Source organism: Monodelphis domestica, chromosome 2, assembly GCF_027887165.1.
Source record: "Monodelphis domestica isolate mMonDom1 chromosome 2, mMonDom1.pri, whole genome shotgun sequence".
In the NCBI taxonomy this organism is placed as follows: domain Eukaryota; kingdom Metazoa; phylum Chordata; class Mammalia; order Didelphimorphia; family Didelphidae; genus Monodelphis; species Monodelphis domestica.
This window is the reverse complement of record NC_077228.1, coordinates 305,827,138-305,847,091: the sequence shown is the minus strand read 5'-3', so window position 1 is coordinate 305,847,091 and position 19,954 is coordinate 305,827,138. Positions and strand designations below refer to the sequence as shown.

Below are 19,954 nucleotides of genomic sequence, written 5' to 3'. Positions count from 1 at the left end.
CATGAATATATTTTTCAAAATAAAAATGACATTCCACCTTTCCTTTTACCTATTCTTTTTCTTCTGAGCAAGGCATATGTAGTCATATATTAGTTACTAGTCTCATCCTAGCAAGGCAGTGGCTGCTTTGAGGTCAGTTCTGTCTCTTTTCATTAGCATCGCTACTTCATATTGTTTATTACTCATTTGTGTATAGACATATAAGGCCATGAATTTTATTGATGACTCTCTTCTTGGATGTCTTCTGGAATTACTGGTTTTCTCAAGTGCTATTTTCTTTCTCTTTTATGCTTACAACTCTCTATGGTATCTGGTTTGGCAGACATATATGGACAGTTTTCTTCTCTCTTTTCATTTTAAAATCTTCTTGAATATATTTACAAAACTTTAGGCAAATACATATTTGAGAATCCATAGCAAATGCATATAAGTATATTTAAAACCTTTGTATTCTGTCTAAGAATCAATGCTAAGTATTGGTTCCAAGGCAGAAGAGTGCTATGGGCTAGGAAACTAGGGTTAAGTGACTTGCCCAGGATTACACAGCTAGGAAATATCTGAAATCATATTTGAACCCAGGATCTCCTTTCTTTAGGCCTGGCTCTCTATCCACTGAGCCACCTAGATTATTATTATTATTATTATTAATTGCTATGGATAAACACAGAAAGAAGAATTCTCTATAATATCTATTATTTTGATAAATAGCCTCTTTGGTGCTTCTGAGCAGGGTATCACAGAATATCACTCCTTGTTTCTTCCTTTGCCCAATACTGGGTCATCTTTCTCCTGTGATTTCACATCATCCATCCAGGGTGAACAAAAAGAAAATTTTTCCTGAGACTAAGTTTCTCTGATATAGCTCTCTAAATATCCAGTAGTTCTTGTTTTGTGAAGAAATACAATGTTTAATTAGAATAACTGTTTATAAATTATGTTTTTTTTTGCATCATATTCTTCTGCTCCCAAACCTCTTGAAACAAGTTAGGATTCTTCCCTGCCTTTTCAGATCATGTGTTTGTTTGTTTGTTTTCTCTGTGGAACACTCCTGAATTCTTTCATGGAACACTTTATTCACCCGTAGAATAGAATGCTATGACATTCCCAAAGCTCTTTAGCTCTACTTACAGGTAGGGAGAACAATCCATATTTCATGCATAAATAATGTGATGTGCCATTGGCAGACATAAAAACATAACACATTTTTAAAGGTCACTACATAATTTTCTGAGTTTGCATACTTGTGAGAAGGAAGAACTTCTATTCTCTTTTCCTACTGCTAGCTAACCTAAGGTATGATGTTTTGATTTGACTTTTGATTGTCACTGATCTATATGAATTTGTGCAAAACAACCTAATGATGTGGCCAAAGATGTGAACAGCTCTTTCATGGAGAATAGGTAACTAGGAAAGAATAAAGAAAGAAGTACAGTCAAGAGTGTAGGAATGAAGAACTAAACATGACTGATCATAGCTCTTTCTTAAAATGGAGGTGATGGGAAGAAACAACCAATAAGAGGAAGGGGTGCAAAGGGTGGAGGGATCTTCCTGAATGAGAAGAGAATGGAATAAGGAAGAGAAAGAAGTCTGGAGAGTGAGAAATGGAAGCCAGGGAGCAATGAATGAGAAGCATACTTTTTTTTAGAAACATAACTGTTATATAAAATGAAACAACCCTTCAACAATTTGCTACCAGAACAATTCAGCATGAATTGATCTGAAGAGGTATTTAGAAAAACAACAGAGGATTAAAGATCTTTCTTCCCCAGCAAACTATGGTAATTTCATATATACTTCATATATAATAAACATATAAATTATACATAATGTTATATAACATATGTAGCATATGTAATATTATCATTGTTTTAGTTCAGGAAAAAACAAATTTTGTGATTATATGATACATTAAGCATTTACCTTAGGATGAGAAATTTACTCTGAAGCCTTTTAAAAACATTGAGTGGATTCCCACTATTATCCCATTGTGTCTTAGATTAACCTAGCTTCTTCACATCTTTCTGTCTAGCTATGTTGCTCTTTTTTGAACCAATTTTTAAAACTCTGCTTTACATTTTCATGTGTCCCACTTGGCTTGGTCTTCTCCTCTTGGGATCATCTTTTATTTGATCCAACTTATATTTGGCTTCTACTTATTGTCTGTTCCCTTCGTTACCTCACAGAGCTTGTTACTCTGCCTGACCTCCCAAGGTTAATCTTGACTCATACTAACCTAGTAATTATTCTTACATATCCTAGCTTTGGCCATATCCACTATAGCTGGACTCTGAAAATTGGCAATCTATAGCATCTTTCTAAATAGAGCAATGAGCTTTCTTTTTATTCTTTCACATGGACACACAGTGAGCACTACAAGTACCAGTGACTAGAACAGTTAGATTGAGTTTATCTTTAGTAATCTGTCATCTTCTTTTCTTTGTCATCCTTTTCCATATTGCTTTGCCACTTTTACTCTTTCCCTAGGTGCTCAAAAGCATTTTTCCTTAAAGCACATGTCTGAATATTTGTCAAAAACTAATGAAACCCACAGATTTTTTGTGTCTTTAGTTAAGAGTTTTTGTTACTGTGTAGTTTTCTAGAATTTATTCCCCTTTGTAACCTGGGATTAAGTCATATAAGACTTTCACATATAACTTCTCATTTGAATCTTATATCAATATTGTGGTAGAATTAGAGCAGGTATAATTATTACCACTCTACCAAAGAGGAAACATAATCTGGGAGATGAAGGAACTTGACTAAGGCTACAATGAGTGATTCATTATATGAGCTGGAATTGGAGCCCAGGATTCTGAGGTTTTAACCAGAATTGTTTCCATCACATCATACCACCTATTCTTCCTTCTGTCCTGGATAAGTGATTCCCTACATAATAATTTCAAGTGCATGTATAAGACCACTGCCCCATGAAGTAAATACCTTCTCTTAATTTTGGCAATAACTAAAATCACACTATTAATTACATTGAGTTAAGATATTTTTCCTGTTAAATTACAAATTTCTCTCACTGAGGGAAGAAACACATGACCATACACATAGTTTATGATGGGAAAAAATGTATAGAATCATCTTATATAATGATAGTATGGATGCAACTGGAACACTCCTCACCTCTCACTCCCCATGTGAAAGTATTAAGAAAGCAACTTTCCAGTACCCTAATTTGAAACCTTTGGACCAGTCTAAAAGAGAAACTCTTCCTAGTCTTTCTCTAGCAATTCTGAGAAATGTCCTCTTTTCTCTCTGATCAACATAGAAAGGCCTTTTCCTTTGAAGTAATTAAGGTAGTGACTGAACAAGGACAAGGACAATGGCAAGGAGCTTTTAGTTGATCTATCTAAAAGTAGTTGCCTTTTTTTCCCCAGTGCTCTGATCAATGACTAAATTAATAAAAATTATTCCTGGAAGACTAATATATATGTGTGTGTGTGTGTGTGTGTGTGTATACATATATATATATATATATAGTAGAGCATAGTAGATTTTTTTCTCCAACAGGACAAATTTAGAACTCTGCAGATTTAAAGAAATTAATATTTACTACAGGAAAGTTTTCATCTGAGGAAATGTTAGAAAATTAATGTGTGGAAAGAATGCTAGATTTGGAATTAGAGGAAAGAGTTTGACCTACTAAATATGTATTATCTATGAGTGGTAAATATCTCGTAGAATTTATTAAGTCTAATATGTGAGTGAAAAAATATGCCTACATATATGTGTGCATGTATATACAAATGTTTTTATATATGTGTATATATGTAATATATAAAAATGTATTTGTTTAACTTTCTAGACCTCATCTGTAAAATGAGATGTTTGGATCACATGACTTCTAAGATATCTTCCAGATCTAAATTTATGAGTTTATGGAACAATAAAAAATAATGGATAACAATGACATGTGTAAAACCCAGTGGAATCGATCATGGCTATAGGATGGGAGGAGAGAGGAGAGGAGGGAAAGAACACGAATCATGTAACCATGGAAGAATATTCTAAATTAATTAATTAAATAAGTAAACTTTTAAAAAATGGATAAAGATAGGCCATCTGATTAAGAGACCAGATCCCATGGCACCACAAATGGCTAACTAGGAAGCTGAAAACTCCATGGAATGAATCAATGAGATGGAAACTGTGAACCAGGAATCAGTATTTTATTGATTTGTGTCATATTATATTAAGCAATAAAGAATTTAAGGAATAAAACTTCATGTGAAATAGTTTATCAAATTCTTTCCAAGTGAAAGCAAATTGAGATCAATTTAATATATGAGGGATAAAAGATATATTTAGGATGCTATTAGTGTAGGGAAGACTTTGGGGAGAAGCCCTGGCCATTCAGAAGGCAAGATGATAGTGGGCACCATTGGAAGGTACAGGTGTAGAGCCCTGAAAAGGAAAATGGGTGATAGCTATACAAGGCAAACATTCTTTACCATAATCAGGAAAGTAGAACAATTGTAATGAAAGTTCAGTAGAGCAATATCACCTTTAATATTTTGAAATTGCCTGCAGGCATCAGATAAAAGCAAAAAAGAAACAAACCTCTGGTCTAGCTGTCTAGGCTGGCTCCTTACATGTGTATTTTCAGAGCTCATTGTTTATGAAAAATGGGTATGGGATCCCTTTGCATTAGAACAAAGAAGATGTCAGAAACTAGCTTTCCTTTTATGCCTGTATTTCCATTCCATTTTGTTGTATGGATCTCTAGAATTCTGGTATGCCAAGGCTATACTATAATCTGCCTGAGGTCTCCAGTATCTAGAATACTGAAGAATCTGAAAGTGATATTTTTGTGTCATAAGGTTAACTCCAGCTGTGTTCTTGATAATACTCTCTGAGCCATTCCTTATCCTTAAGACTGTGCCTGAGAGATATTGCAGGACCTTTGCTATTAGAAGCTGGAAGTCATTGACCCTTGGTTCCCTTCACAATTTTGCTTAAGGGCAGGCTCAGTGTTGTCAAGATTCTTTTCCACTATAGCAGAAGTTGTTCAAGCCAGAGTGAGGAAGACTTATCAAAACACTTTCTGAGAGAATATTTCAATATTTGGATGGATATTTGACAAGGGGAGTATCATATGCTTCATATAATTTGTCATAAATTAAGATCAAATCCCTGCTACTTTAATTTCACTTTCTTTTAAATGAATTATTGATATTTAAGCTCAAATATAATTCACTTCTTAAGATTCTTGTTTTTGATAAAACTTTATGGAATATGCTGATAAAACATAAAGATAATTATGACATCACAGTCTTGGTTCTAATTAGATCTGGTTTGTTTCTGTTGCTATTTGGAAGGAGAATAGCTTTTGCTGAAACTAGACAACCCATAAGCCATCTCTTATCTTACCCACAACTCTGTTTAGACATTAAATCTCTTTTTAACATTTGGTTTCATGCTGAGTCTGTTGAGAAAATAGCAGATGTTAAAAGACTGACTGATGGTGCATCTCTAACTTTGCAAACAGAAACACTGAAGAGATTTAACTTCCCTTGAAGTTTTGGGAAGCCTGGTGTACGTCACACACATTGGGTAAATTTTTCTTTGAACCTGGGTATTCTCTTGCAGACAATTCAATCATTGGCAAGCAGAGCATTCATAGTTAGCAGGACTGTGTAGCCCCTAGAGGAACTGAAAACAGATGAAGAAAATGACCCTTCTGTTGTTTAAGGCACTTCCTTTCCTCATTAAAAAAAAAATAAGTATATTAACCTGATTGAGCACATGTAAATTAAGCTACCTCCATCCTCTTCCCTTTTATCATTGACCCTGCAAAATAGGCTCTTTCTCTGGAAATGGTAGGAACTGATGTAATTGTTCTATATCTAGTACAATGAAGGGCTGCCTGAACTCTGCCAACAGCATTTCCTGCCAGTCTGCTCCTCCAATCAGTTTAATTATGAGCAATTGTTTGGGCTGAACTATGAAGATATATTAGAGAATGGAAAAAAAAGAACATAGCTGGGGCCATTATTTTGAATCTGATTCATGCTTTGGCAGGAATGGCTAAGTGGGTTTTTATGCTTTGCAGAATTGTAATCCTATCATAGGGGATCAACCTTGCCTTATAAGCACATAGAGCTGAATTATACAGTTTATTTTGAAAAGGTTCAAGGAAAAGCATTTGAAAAATGCAGAAATAACTTCAACCATTGGCTGAAGGACTGTGCTAATCATGAGCTGTACTCCTTTCTCTTATCCAGGAGATCAAAGTTATTTAAAACTGACTGTTAACACTTCCTATATTTAGCTAGTGTGTCAAATTGTACCACTTGCTTTTCATATATTTGACAAATCTCACATCTTACAAAAAGCCTCTGATTAATTCTCACTCTATGTGATTGGATATGTTGAAGGTATAAAGCCAGGTAAGACTAATGCATTTTTCTTTATTTAACCTAAAAACAAAAGTAAAAACTAGGAGGCAGTGTAGTAGAACAGTTAGAGTGCTATATACTTGGAGTCAAGAAAACTTAGGTTCATATATCACCCCAGGCACTTACTAGCTATTTGACACTAGGAAAGTCATTTATCTTCTCAGAGTTTCTTCAGGTATAAAATGAGGGTGTTGGATTTGCCCTTGTAAGGTCCCTTCCAGCTTGAAATCAATAATTATGATATAATCAGTGAATAAACATTGATTAAGTACCTACTATGTGACAGGCACTATACTAAGCACTGGGGGTAGAAATATGAAAAAAAAAAAAAAGAAATAGCCCCTGCCCTCAAGAAATTCGCAATCTAATGGGGGAAGACAACATACAAAAAGGAGCTGAAAAGCTGAAGGGGAAGTTTCACAGTGTAGAAACATGATTATCATGGAATCCAGTCCAAAAGCATATAGCAATATGGGAAGTTAAAAGATATTTGGCCTGGGAGCCCTCTTTAAATGGAGGCTTTTGAGTAGAGTTCCTCCCTTTGTCCTTCTAACCCTCTTACTCAGACGGGTGAAGGGTACTGAGGGTACTGAGAAGACACAAGTACCAAGGCTGTATAATCTCACAGTATGATGAGGTTTCTAATGATGAAATTCTTAGGGAACAATCATGCTGGAGTCCAATCCAAAGGAATGAAGTCTGGTGGGGCTATGACTAAGATTATGTATAGATGTTTCAAGGAAGAATAGTTATATAGACAGAATGATTTTTAGATTTAGGGAGCCTAAGTATTAAAAAAATAGATGATAATAGTAGTAGTATCAGCTCTACGCAATGACTCCTAAATCTATATATCTCTCCCCAACCTCTTCTCTCAGCTCCAGTTCCTCATTTTCCAGTTTCCTACTAGACAAACATCTCTATCAGGAGGTCCTATTAGCACTGCAAACTGAATACATGTTAAACTGAATTTGTTATCTTTTTTGTAAAGATATTTTATTTTACCAATTACATGTAATAACAAATTTCTACATAAGTTTTCTGAAGTTATATGATACAAATTGCCTCTCCTTCTCCCTTCCCTCTCCTCTCCTGCAGCTGTCAAGCAATTCAAAATGGGTTATACGTATATTAGCATCCAAAACATATTTCCATATTGTTCATTTTTGTAAGAGAACACTCATAAAACCAAAACCCCAATATAAAAACCCAAATAAAATGAAATGAAAAATTGTACACTTTGATCTGAATTCTGACTTCAACAGTTTTTTCTCTTGCGGTGGAAAGCATTTTTTGTCATAAATCCCTCTGAATTATCCTGGATCATTGTATTGCTGAGAGTAGCTAAGTCTTCCACAGTTGATTATTCCACAATATTGCTGTTAGTGTGTACCATGTTCTCCTGATTCTGCTTATTTCTCTCTGCATCAGTTCATGTAGATCTTTTCAGCTCTTTCTGAATTCAACCTGCTCATCATTATCATTTCTTATAGCACAATAGCATTCCATTAATATCATACAGCACAATTTATTCAACCATGCACTTATTGAAGGATATCCCTTCAATTTCCAATTCTTTGCCACTACAAAAACAGCTGCTATACATATTTTTGTAAATATGGGTCCTTCCCTTTCTTCTTTTTTATCTCTTTGGGATACAGAAATAGTAGTGGTTTTACTGGATCAAGGGTATGCATTGTTTTATAGCCTTTGGGCATAGTTCCAAATTGCCCTTCAGAATGGTTAGATCAGTTCACAACTCCACCAGCATCCATCATATATACAATTCAAAAATTTTAATGATTGATTTTTTCAAAATTATATCTGCCATTAACAGTTTTTAAAATTAGTCAGCCAGCCATTGGTACCCCACAATTCCACCAACCTATTTGGTGGATTTGTTCACTTGCTTGAATCAAGTTTGGATCAAGTGAACTGATCAATCTGTGCTCTGAGAAAAGGCGGAATTTGACAGTATGATATAATAGTCAACTGTCAAAATTTGAAGTTCAGATATAAGATTATATGTTCAAACTTTGAACTCTTTTGAATTGATTATAAAACTAATTAAGCCCATTAAATACCTTCCAAAATTGGGAAATAGAGGTATCAGTGTTATACTGCTCCTCTTACTAGTATGTTGTGGGGGAAAATATTTGCAGGATGAATATCTCTGTAATAGAGGACCTACACTAGGCATTTGTCATATTTGGAAAATACATTGTGGATGGCAGACCCCAATACGGTTTTAATACTAGAAAAGGCTAAAAATAAGACTATTTGGAATTTCTCTTCTTCAGCAGAATTGAAAATTAACAGGAAATGTCTCAAATGACACACATTGACAAGGGATTAATGGTAGGAAGTGACCTTGAAACACTTCTCTTATGAAAACACAAATAATCCTTCTCTGCCAATTAAAGAAGAATCATTTTGAAGCAAAGACAAGTACAAATGAATTTTAAATGGGGCTTTGGTATAAACTTAGAGAAAATATTGCAATATATTAGCTAGACACTAAGGCTCAATGTTATTAGTACATGTTCAACCAATTTTCTCTGAATTTGAAGCAAAATCTGACTGGACCTATGAATTAATATACTAATATTTCATCCAACTGTAAAATCACTTGAAAAAGATAGATTTCCTCATCTATAAATTGAAAGGTGTAGACTATCTAAAGTCCTTTGAGTGCTGTGATTCTATATTTGTACAGTTAGAATATTTTAAAAAATTGATTTTCAAAATTATCTAACTCATAATTTCCATAATGAAGTGTAAGGGGCAAATTTAGAGGTTTTTGACTAATATATTATACTAATTGGTCACCAGGGATTAATTCAAATCCCAATAAAAATACTCAAGTCAGTTTTGGAATTTTATGGTGGTTTAATTAATATAGAGGGAAGAAATAAAGAAGCAGAGAGAGGGAAAAGGGTTTAAGATTTCTCCATCCTAGACTGAGCCAAGGGGAGTTCAGAAACCTCAGCCACGAGGACTCCTCCAAGATTTAATCTAGCTCAATTTCCAGCCATGAGGCCTCCTCCAAGATGAGGGGCCTCCTAAGAGGATAGTGCTTTTAGGAAAGGTGAAGGAAAAAAAGTAACCAGCCTAAACTCTGAGAGAGCTCAGGGAAGACACCTCACCTGACCCACACCAAGATGCCAAGATGCTGCCAGGAGTCACACTGCTAGTCGAACACAAAGACTCTGAGTGAGAGAGAGAGAGAGAGAGAGAGAGAGAGAGAGAACCCAAGCTCAATGCCTCTGTCGCCAAAAAGAGCCCAACAAGAGGAAGTGACATGAATATATAGATTTTTTTTACATCACTTCCTGCATCTCACATGGTAACTTAAGCTTGACTTACGACAGAGGGTCTGTCAGTTGTTTCTTATTTGTCATTTCCTACCACATGTCTGTCATAGGTCATCCTCCTCAACACTTAATCCTTAAGTAGGGGTGTTGACATTTCTGTTTCTTGGGATTTTAAAGATTTAATCATGGTGGAGAAAATCTAAAATTCACAGGAGTCAACAAATTTGAGAATTATTTTGTAAATAGAAATTTTTAAGAGGAGTTGAATGCACTCTGGAGAGACTATGCAAACATAATTCTTCTTTGGAATATAAAAAAGTAAGTCAAAGCAGAGGTTACTAACTAATTCTAGTTTAAGTAGTGATTTTGTTTTAATATATATTCTATACGTGTTTTTATTTTTATATAGTTTGCTCAGTGCAAGTTCAAATTTTAAAAAGTTATTGAAAGAGATTATACAACCTTAAAAAGAAATCTCATGATGAGAACATTGCCTATTCTCTTTAATTTTGTGATTTACCTTCTCCATGTTATATATATATATATATATATATATATATATATATATATATATATATATATATATATGTGTGTGTGTGTGTGTGTGTGTGTGTGTGTGTGTGTGTATAATTTGAATAACATTCAGTTCTGGGCAGGGAGTAGGATGCAAGTAGGAGAGAGACAGGCAGAGACAGAGAGAGTCGGAGAGACAGAGAGACACAGAGAGAAAGAGACAAAGAGAGTGAGTATGTGAAGAGTCTACCTCTAAAGAAATATTACTTCTTCCCATTCCACAGATAATAAGGAAATTCTTTGCTATTTCTAACTGTAAGTTCCATCAATAAATCACAAATGGAAGGAAGGAGGACTTTAAAAGTCCATCAGTCAACCATCCTTTATTAAGTTATTATTATTATTATTAATTATTATGTGCCAAGCAGACACTGTGTTAAACACTGAGAATACAAATATGAAAAAAGAAAAGACCATTCCCATCATCAAGGAGGCTATGATCTAATGAGCTAAAGGCAACTCATAAGTTGAAAAAAAGAATGAGGCTTGGAGTGGAGGGGATGATAGAGAAATTCAAAGGAGTGGAATCTGGTGGGAAATGAAGATGACTAACCTTGGCACCTTCCTTAAATGGAGGTTTGGGGAAGAACTACACTCCTCCCTCCAATCAGAGAGGTCCCAGGGGCAGAGTGTGGTTATGAATACCAAGGCTAATATGATCTAGGATGATGAGGTTACTAGGGCATGATGGAGTCCAAACCAATGGAGTCTAATGGCAAAATTCTCAATAAATTGCACATGGAATGATGCAAGACTTTCAAGCTTGCATGGGATTTCCTAGAATTCAGGTGATTTTGAGCATGCTATGGTGGGGAATGGCCACTGCTAACTACTCTTTGTGAGTCAGGAATTCTTCAGAAGAGTTGAATACACTCAGTAAAGCACTATGCATGTGCAATTTGCCTTTGGGTACTGTATCAAAATGGTCACTATAATTTTTTCAAGTATTAACTAAGGTTTATTCTATATCTTGTGTGTATTTTTATTTTATAAATAGTTTACTCTTTCAGTGCAAATTCAAATAAAATTTATGGCTAAACAAAGACTAGGCCCACTACAAATCTATGTTATACAACCTCAGTTGGGCTTTAATGATTCTACTATTCCTCCTTTATCAACTCATTGTTCTGCTCCCCACAATGGTTCTTAACTTTTTTTTATCCCTCCTCAAACCTCCTGTTGCTTATTTCCTGCCCTCCTCAGTTGAGAACCTTGCCTCATATTTTATAGAAAATTTTGAAATTGTTTGCCATGAACTCTCTCTTCTCCCTTCTTCTTCATCTCCTATTACTCAAGTGCCTTTTGCCACTTTCTTCTTTTTTCATCTCACATCACAAAATAGCTTTACTCCTTACCAAGGCTAACTCCTCTACTTGGTCAAGTCATCTCATTCCATTCCATCTCCTCTGCTATATTGTTGCTTATCAATGCCACTTTTTCCACTTATTTTCTATCTTTTTCCTGTCTACTGGCTTATTTTGTTCTACCTAAAATTTATCAATCTTCTCTTTACTGAAAAAATCCCTCACTTGATCCTTCCATCTATGTCTCTTCTGTCCTTTGTAGTAAAACTCCTTGAAAAGTCTTTATAATAGTTCCCTCTATTTTCTTCCTTCCTACATTCTTCTTAAGCATTTATGATCTGATTTCTGACCATATCACTCCACTGAAACCATTGCCTCCAAAGTGACTAATGACTCTGGGCTTTTTAAAATTTCTTATTCACCTTGACTTCTCTGCAGCCTGTGAAACTGTTAATCATTCTCTCTTCTTTAATTTTCTTTTCTCTCTAGTTTTTTTTTTGTACACTATTCATTCCCATTCCTTCATCTTATATGAATGTAAGTTTTCTGTCTCTTTGCTTCCATATTATATCCCACAGCCATATATGTTCCTCAAGAGTCTATCCTAGGTCCTTTGCTCTCTCTATATTAATTTACTTTGTGATCTCATCAGTTCCCATGGATTAACAAAATTTAAGAACTGGGGCTGGGAACCGGGCAGCCATGGCCAAAGTTTTTCATATTTCCCAAAATTATCTGATGAGAGATTATGCCTGTCCCAGTTGATGGTATTGATCTGAGTTGATTTGGTAGATAGCATCATAGTTCTTCAATACATTCTTCAATTTTTTCTAGAAAACAAAATTGTGGAATCATTAGAATGATTGTGAAATAGAATGTGAAATCATTAGAAGAAATTAGAATTCATTTTTAAGTCATAAGGTAGTTTTTAAGAGCTTTAAGTTACTTTACTTATCATATAGTTCAACTCCCTGATTTATAGATGAGGAGTCTAAGACCCAGAAAAAGGAGATTATTTGCCCAAGTTCATACAAAGAGTAAGAGGCAAATATCTACACTAAACCCAGGTATTCTGACCCCCAAATTAAGCGCTTTCCACTACATATATCATTTGTCTTTTTAAAAGAAGATGGTAAGGTGCTTTCCAAACCTGAAAAACAAAAGCCTAAATCTGATTTCAAAATCCATTGTAATCTGGTTACCTTTCCAGTCTCAACATATTCTCTGCTCAACATCAACTCTCTTCTACATCACATTACTTTCATGAAAACTGGACAATTCATCATGAATTACCTTTCCCTTGCCAAGTCCATTCTTTTGTTAATACTATTCAAATCAGGAAGTGATTCACTGAACTACATTTATGGTTATTTTTTTCCTTCCTTTCCTTCTTTTTTTCTTCCTTTAAGCACCTATGAAAGTTTGGTCTTTTTGACGATCACCCCACCATAAAGTGAAATCAATATTTCCCTCCACAAATTTCCCAAAGCCCATCATTATGCTTCATCACATCACACTTTCCCCTTATGTATTTATATATATATATCTTATTTCTGGCCCCACTATCAGGAGACTATAAACTTGAAATAAAATATGCTTAGTATGCTATATTACTGTAGTGTTATTATCAGTATCGGTATCGGTATATTATCAGTAGGTTATGATACCTCTGTATCCTGAGGTGCTAAAAGAATTCCTTAAGTTTCATCTCAATGCTGATGTCTTTCAAATCAATCTATATTGTTCAAACTCTTTGCTGACTACCAATTTCACATGTCCAACTACCTTTCAGACATCTCAGATTGATGTCCTGTAGACATCTTAAAGTTAACATGTCTAAAACTGAACTCAACTTCCCTCCCCTCCCTCTAAACATCAACACTTCCTACATTCCCTATTAAAAACAAAACAAAACAACACCTTACTTTCCATCTTCAAATCAATACTGTGCATTGGTTCCAAGGTAAGGGATAGGAAATGGGGATTAAGTGACTGTCCCAGGATCACATTACCTTCTCTATAACTGTAGAGGGTAACACCATTCTCCTAGGTCAAGGGATCCTGGACTCATCACTGTCTCTCACTTCCCTTATCCAATCTGCTGTAAATGTCTCAGAATTTCAACTTTGCGAAATCTCTAAAAAATGCTCATTTTTTCTCTTCTGACAGTATCACTGCTCTGGTCTTCACCCTCATCACCTCACACCTTGATTCTTGTAGTGTCCTGCTGCACCTTTCCTCAAGTCTCTCCCACTCTAATTTATCCTCCATTCATCTACTAAAGTGATTTTCCTACAGGACATGTCTGATCATGTCACCTCCCTCTTCCTTCCCAATAAACTCCAGTGGTTCCTTATTGCTTTTAGAATTTAAAAACCAGTTCTGTTTGAAATTCAGAGCCCACCATAACCTAGCTTCCTCCTTCCTTTGCAGTTTTCTTTCATCTTACTCTCCAACATATACTCTTTGAACATATACTCTTGATCCAGTGACATTGGCCTCTTGACTGTTTTAAGAACAAGATACTTCATCTCTTGGCTCCAGGAATTTTCTATAGCTATCTCTTATGCCAAAAACACTTTTTTCCCTCTCTCTGTCCACTGACCTCCCTGACATTTTTTAAATCCTACCCAAAATCTTATCTTTAATTGGATGCCTTCCTCAACCTCTCTTCATTCTAGAGCCTTCTCTCTGTTAATTATTTCCTATATATCATGGATATACTTTGCTTTATATATTTGTTTAATGCTATCTCAGATTGTAAGCTTCTTACGAGTAGGCACCTGTCTTTTGTCTCTCTTTATATCCTCATAGCTTAGCATGACATCTGGAATATAACAAATATTCAATATTTATTCATTGATTAATGAAAACTAATCATTGTAGGACAATATATCATCTTGCGGCAGCTAGGTAGTGCGGTGGATAGAGTCCTGGGTCTGGAGCCAGGAAGATTCATCTCCTGATTATAAATCTGGCCTTAGACACTAGCTGCCTGACCCAGGGCAAGTCATTTAACCTTATTTGCCTCAGTTCCCCATCTGTAAAATGATCTGAAGAAGGAAATGACAAACTACTGCAGTAGCTCTGTCAAGAATATCCCAAATGGTGTCATGAAGAGTTGGACATGACTAAAAATGACTGGACAATAAACCATCTTAAAAAGAAAATTATTTATGCTAGATGCTATCTAGTAATTGGTTTTTAAAATTTTTAAATGAAGACTACACTTAAGCAACAACCACAGCATGATTCTGAATCAATTGATCCTTAAGGATCTTTGATTTCATTGGCTGGGAACAATTTCTACCAAAGCAAAACAACTGTCAGGTATGACTTAATGGATAAGTTTTAGAGAGTACCCTAAGTAGAGAGGTGGTGGCTTGCCTTTGATCATAGGGTGTCAGAAGCAGGATTTTAAGTCCAGTCTTCCTAACTCTACCTCTAGTACCCTATCGACCAGATACACTGCCTGTTGACTAATTATCAATGAAGAAATGCTAATGATCATGGTTTAATCTCTTTAGCACTATAAAATCTGCAGATTGCTTTACTAATCTGGTAAATCATTTGTTATCATTATATCCATTTTACAGATGAGGAAATTGAGCCTCAGTGAGGATGTGTGAGCTGCCAAAGGACCCACAGCTATTTAGTGTCTATGGAGGAATTTGAACCAAATCTTCCTGACTTGAAATAAGTTCTTAATTTAACACTAGAAAACACATTAATTTGTGTAAAATTACAGAGGTCTGCTGACTTTCCAGGCTGCATCTGATTTATTCTACCTGGTTGATTAGTTTCTCTCTTTCCCCATCAAATACCCTAGTGAGGATGAAATTCTCCTATCACAGTATTGCTTCATCAGCTTCTGAAAACACTGTGTTCTTTTTCTTGCTATGAAACAATTTTCCACTAGTTGAACTGTGGAAACACTTTCCTGGAAGAAACCCATATTTGTCCTTTTGAGAGATGCTGGCTGATAGTACAAAATCAAACTTCTCCTCATCAACTCAAATTCCTCTTGCCAATTGGCCTTGTGAGTAAAGAATTCTCCCTTTGTTTGCAACCTGTTGGCTGGGCTGAGCCATGTAAGATATATTGGTTGCAAGATAAATAAGAAATATGCCTTTACATGACATTCCTCCCCTCTTATTACTTTTTGGGCAATGTTTTGGCTGCACATTTGGGCTTTGCTATATTTAAAGAAGTATATTTCTTTTCAAAAGCAAAAGCCTATATATACTTTCAGTGCCTGGATTCTGTGAATTTATATGATCTCAACCAGACACTCATCAAATTTTCCTGCTTTCTGTCCGGCCAGTCCTAATGTAAAATCCAACTTATGTTCCAATGAGTCTTCCCATTCCCCATTGCAGCCTATTATTGAAAGAAATGGCAGTCCACCTCTTTAAGAAATTCCAAGAACTAAGTCTTAACCTTAAAGATTCAAGGATCGGGAGAGTGTGGAGGAATCTTAAGAGAAGACTGTGGTGAGACCAGATTCTGAAATAGGATTGAAGTAAGTTTGTCTTTGCAGTCTATAACAACAGGGGATATTGATTGGTGTGGTATGAAGAGTCACCTGTCAGAAGACCTTCGTTCTGATCCCACCAGTTCTGTTTCCTAGGCTGTGTAACCTTGGACAAGTCATTTACTCTCTATGAGCCTTAATGATCCTCTATAAAATGATGGTATTAGAACAGATTGTTTCTGTGGTTCTTTTCTTGGTCAATGATCTTGTCATCCTCTTTCTGCCCTTTTCTGTCTTCCTTGGCACCTTTGTGCCATGTGGTCAGTGGTCAGTGCCCATTGTCTTCCCATTATCCATCCTATCTCCTCTTCTAGACTTATCTCAACTGTATGAAGTGATATGAAAACTTATTCATAAGATGTTATTAGTGGATGAACCTTAATATCTTAACTCTCCCAGAAGTATTTGCACTTCACAAAAGATAAAGTCTTATGTCAATAGAATAAATTTCTAATTGTATCATTTGCTGCTGCTGCCATATATACTTGGAAGGAAATAAGACTTTAAGGGGGTAAAATCAGGCTTGAAAGCAGCGGCAGAGTACAAATCAGAACAAGATGGCAGCAGGCTTCTTGCTGGTCAGCCATTAATCCCCTCCCTCTGCTTTGGATGTGCAGTTGTCAGATATCCTTACTAGTGACAAGTTACTAAGGACTATATCCATACCACAAAATGAACTCATTGGATCATAAGTCCATCCTTGATACTTTGAGTCCTACAGAGATCTTGCAGGGTTTCTTTTTCTTTGATTATTAAGTTGAGCATCAAAGAATTGAGAGCAGGAGTGGGTATCTTCATATATATATATGCATACATACACATATATTACATATATACATATCTCTCTTTCTTCTCTCTCTCAATTTCTACATTCTATTCTTCATGGGTTAAATAAGAATGATGGGTTTGTAATCACTTTGTTGTTTTGATATTTTGTTATGCATTAAGTGCTACTTTAGTTCTTCTACCAAGACAGTTTTACCAGAGCAGATAGTCTCTGCACATGCTACAGCTTCTTGGAGTCATAGGTGAGAGTTGGGCTACAAAGTAGAACAGCCCTGAAAAGGGCCAGGCAAGCCTTCATACAAAGGTTTTAGTCCCCCCCAGAATACCTCATATGGTTAAGGGTAACTGATAGGTAAGTTAGGGTGTGATCTACCCCAAGCATGTTAAAAATTCTCCTGGCAGAATGGGCACATGAGAATAATTTGTTCGAATGGCCATGAAGCTGGCTGAAGCTGGGGCTGTGGAGTCCTTAGAGTGTGGTTAGACATTGAAGAATCTACTGCATTCTGGGCCATTGCCAGTCATCCTGACTTTTGTCTTGCCACTGGATTTCAGTGACTTTCAAAGAGAGAGTGGGACTGAAGACTTTGTTCAACTCTGCCTCACTTAATCTACAAGCAAGTCAGGACATCACCCCATGATAACATGGGTCTTCTTTGTAAATGAAGGATGAACACCAACAACAGCATGTTATGTATTGTGTGCTATTTATTTGCACATTGATTATATGCCAAAAGTAAACACTATATGCAATATCCAGATGTGTCATTTCTCTGCAGAGTGCCAATGCCATTATATCAAGGTCATGTGAATAGTGTTCACTGAATTACAGCACACTCAAAGAAGAAGGTAAAATTTCATCTTTGATGGGGAGTTCAGAGTTCAGTTCTAGTTGGGGAAATTCACAAAACTCTACAACCCTTGAAAGAGAGACAAACAGACAGACAGAGACAGAGAGAGAAAGAGGGAGGGAGGAAAAGAGAGAAGGGTGAGGGGGCAGGAGAGAGACAGAGAGAGAGATGGGGTTAGGGGGAAAGAGAGAGAGGGAGGGAGGGAGGATAACAGAGACCACAGAGCTTACTCATATAATACTCCTTTAAGTTTCTTTTTCATCTATAAATTTGGGGATACTATGTTTCACCATATTGTTGTTAAAAAACACTTTGTAAATTCTAACAGTTTTATGTCTGGTCATCATTGAGCACTAAATAATGCTTTATATTTAGAAATAAAGAAGAGGATTATTTGCTTAAGAAAATGATTTATAAAAAGACTTTCATCACCAATTATTGAATACCTACTGTGCACCCCCTACTGAAATTAGGACACAGACATTTTTATTGAGCCACCTGAGGTACTTGAGAATATTTCAGGCAAGAGCAGAAGTTGCTTAGAAGGTTGTTTTAGAATTATTAAATTAATTTGAATGGAAGGGTGGAAAAAGAGGAGTTTTATTTATTTATTTATTTTGGTCTACTAACAAATCTGATAGGTTCCTTGGAGAAAAGGAAGGAGACTAAACTCATTAAGTAAAACTTTTTGTTGTTGTTGTTTTAGTGATAATTTTTGCTTTTCCCTTCAGATACTAGTATATGTGTCTCCATAAATTATTGGGTCACCAACTATTTATTGAATTTTAACTGTGTACTCCCTACTGTACTCACTACATTTTTATTGAATTACATGAAATATATGTAAATATCTCAGGAAAGGGCATTATTATATTATTTTTCTTTAATTATTTGTGTGCGTTTTGTCTCCTCCAAAAGAATATAAATTACTCAATGGCAGGGACTCTTTAATTTTCATCTTTGTATTCCCAGAACCTTTCACAGTGTCTGGCTCATAGTAGGCGTGAAATTTAAGTATTTGTTGGTTGTTTTTTGGTGTTTTTTTTTTACATTCCTTTTCTAGATATATTCTTCTCCCTCTTCCCAGTTCTACATCATTGGTTCTCAAACTTTTTGGTTTTAGTATTTCTTTACATTCTTAAAAATTATTGAAGACCTTCTAAAGAGATTTTATTTGAGCTAAATCTAGTTATATTTAGCATATTGGGATTATTATTAAAATGGTTTTGACCTTGCAGAAACCTGAAATGGTTTGAAGGACTCCCTTGGGGTCCTATACCATACTTTGAAAATCCTTGCTCTATACCTGAAGCCCCCTAGCACTGGAAAGTAGAGGAAAAGGAAGGTATGTTTTCTTCTCTCTTCTTTAGGACAAAATTTTTAGTATTATAATTTTATCTTGAATGTACTTTGTCCATTTTTTGTTTCCATTTATATTGTTATAGTATTACATATGTATATGTGTATAATACATTATAAAATAACATGTTGATAAATATTATATATTAATGATATATAATCTATATATATGTATGAATGCATATATAAGCATATATTTGTATTTTTATTTCTATATCTCCAGTCTCAAAGGTATGGAACTCCCTCCTTATTGACATAAATCATTGACCTGCAACAATTTTGAGGAACAGAACAGAGTTGGTGAGAAAGGAGTGCTCTGTTTCAGTTTCTTTAGTTCTCTCAAGTCTCTAAGTTCTTCGGTGCTTTGGACATTTCTGGCTTCTAGCTTCAAAAAAGAAGATGGATAATTCCAAGAACACTTCTTTGCTGAAGAGAAAATGTCTCTGGGAAGAAGCTAACATGAGAGGAACTGGCAGCCTCCATCATATTCCTACTGTAGCTTGCTATACTAGAGACTTCAGAGAACTTCCCCTGTGGGTGAAATCTGGAACTCTCTAATTCAAGCTAAATTGTTTTGCTCTCAATAAAAGTGCTCCTTCACTCTGTATTGTCCAGTCTATATAATTAAATTACTAATTATTATTTATGTTATATGTAATATAGCATATAAATATATTTAATAATGTTAAATTATTAAATATATTTATATATAAATGTACATATATTTTAATAGAATTTTTTGGATACTGATTTTGATAAATGTTTCTTTGCTACTTGCTACATAAATTTATAGAATTAGTATTTCATAGGAAGGGAGTCAAACCTT

General features: G+C 35.3%; 1 long non-coding RNA gene across 1 annotated transcript; it reads left to right on the top strand.

Moving 5' to 3' along the window:
• Window positions 1-1,139: 1,139 nt before the first annotated feature.
• LOC103093778 (uncharacterized) lies at window positions 1,140-19,728 on the top strand. Its single transcript, XR_001627475.2, has 3 exons — window positions 1,140-1,293; window positions 19,008-19,114; window positions 19,352-19,728. It is a non-coding gene; the product is annotated as an uncharacterized LOC103093778 (long non-coding RNA).
• Window positions 19,729-19,954: the final 226 nt, after the last annotated feature.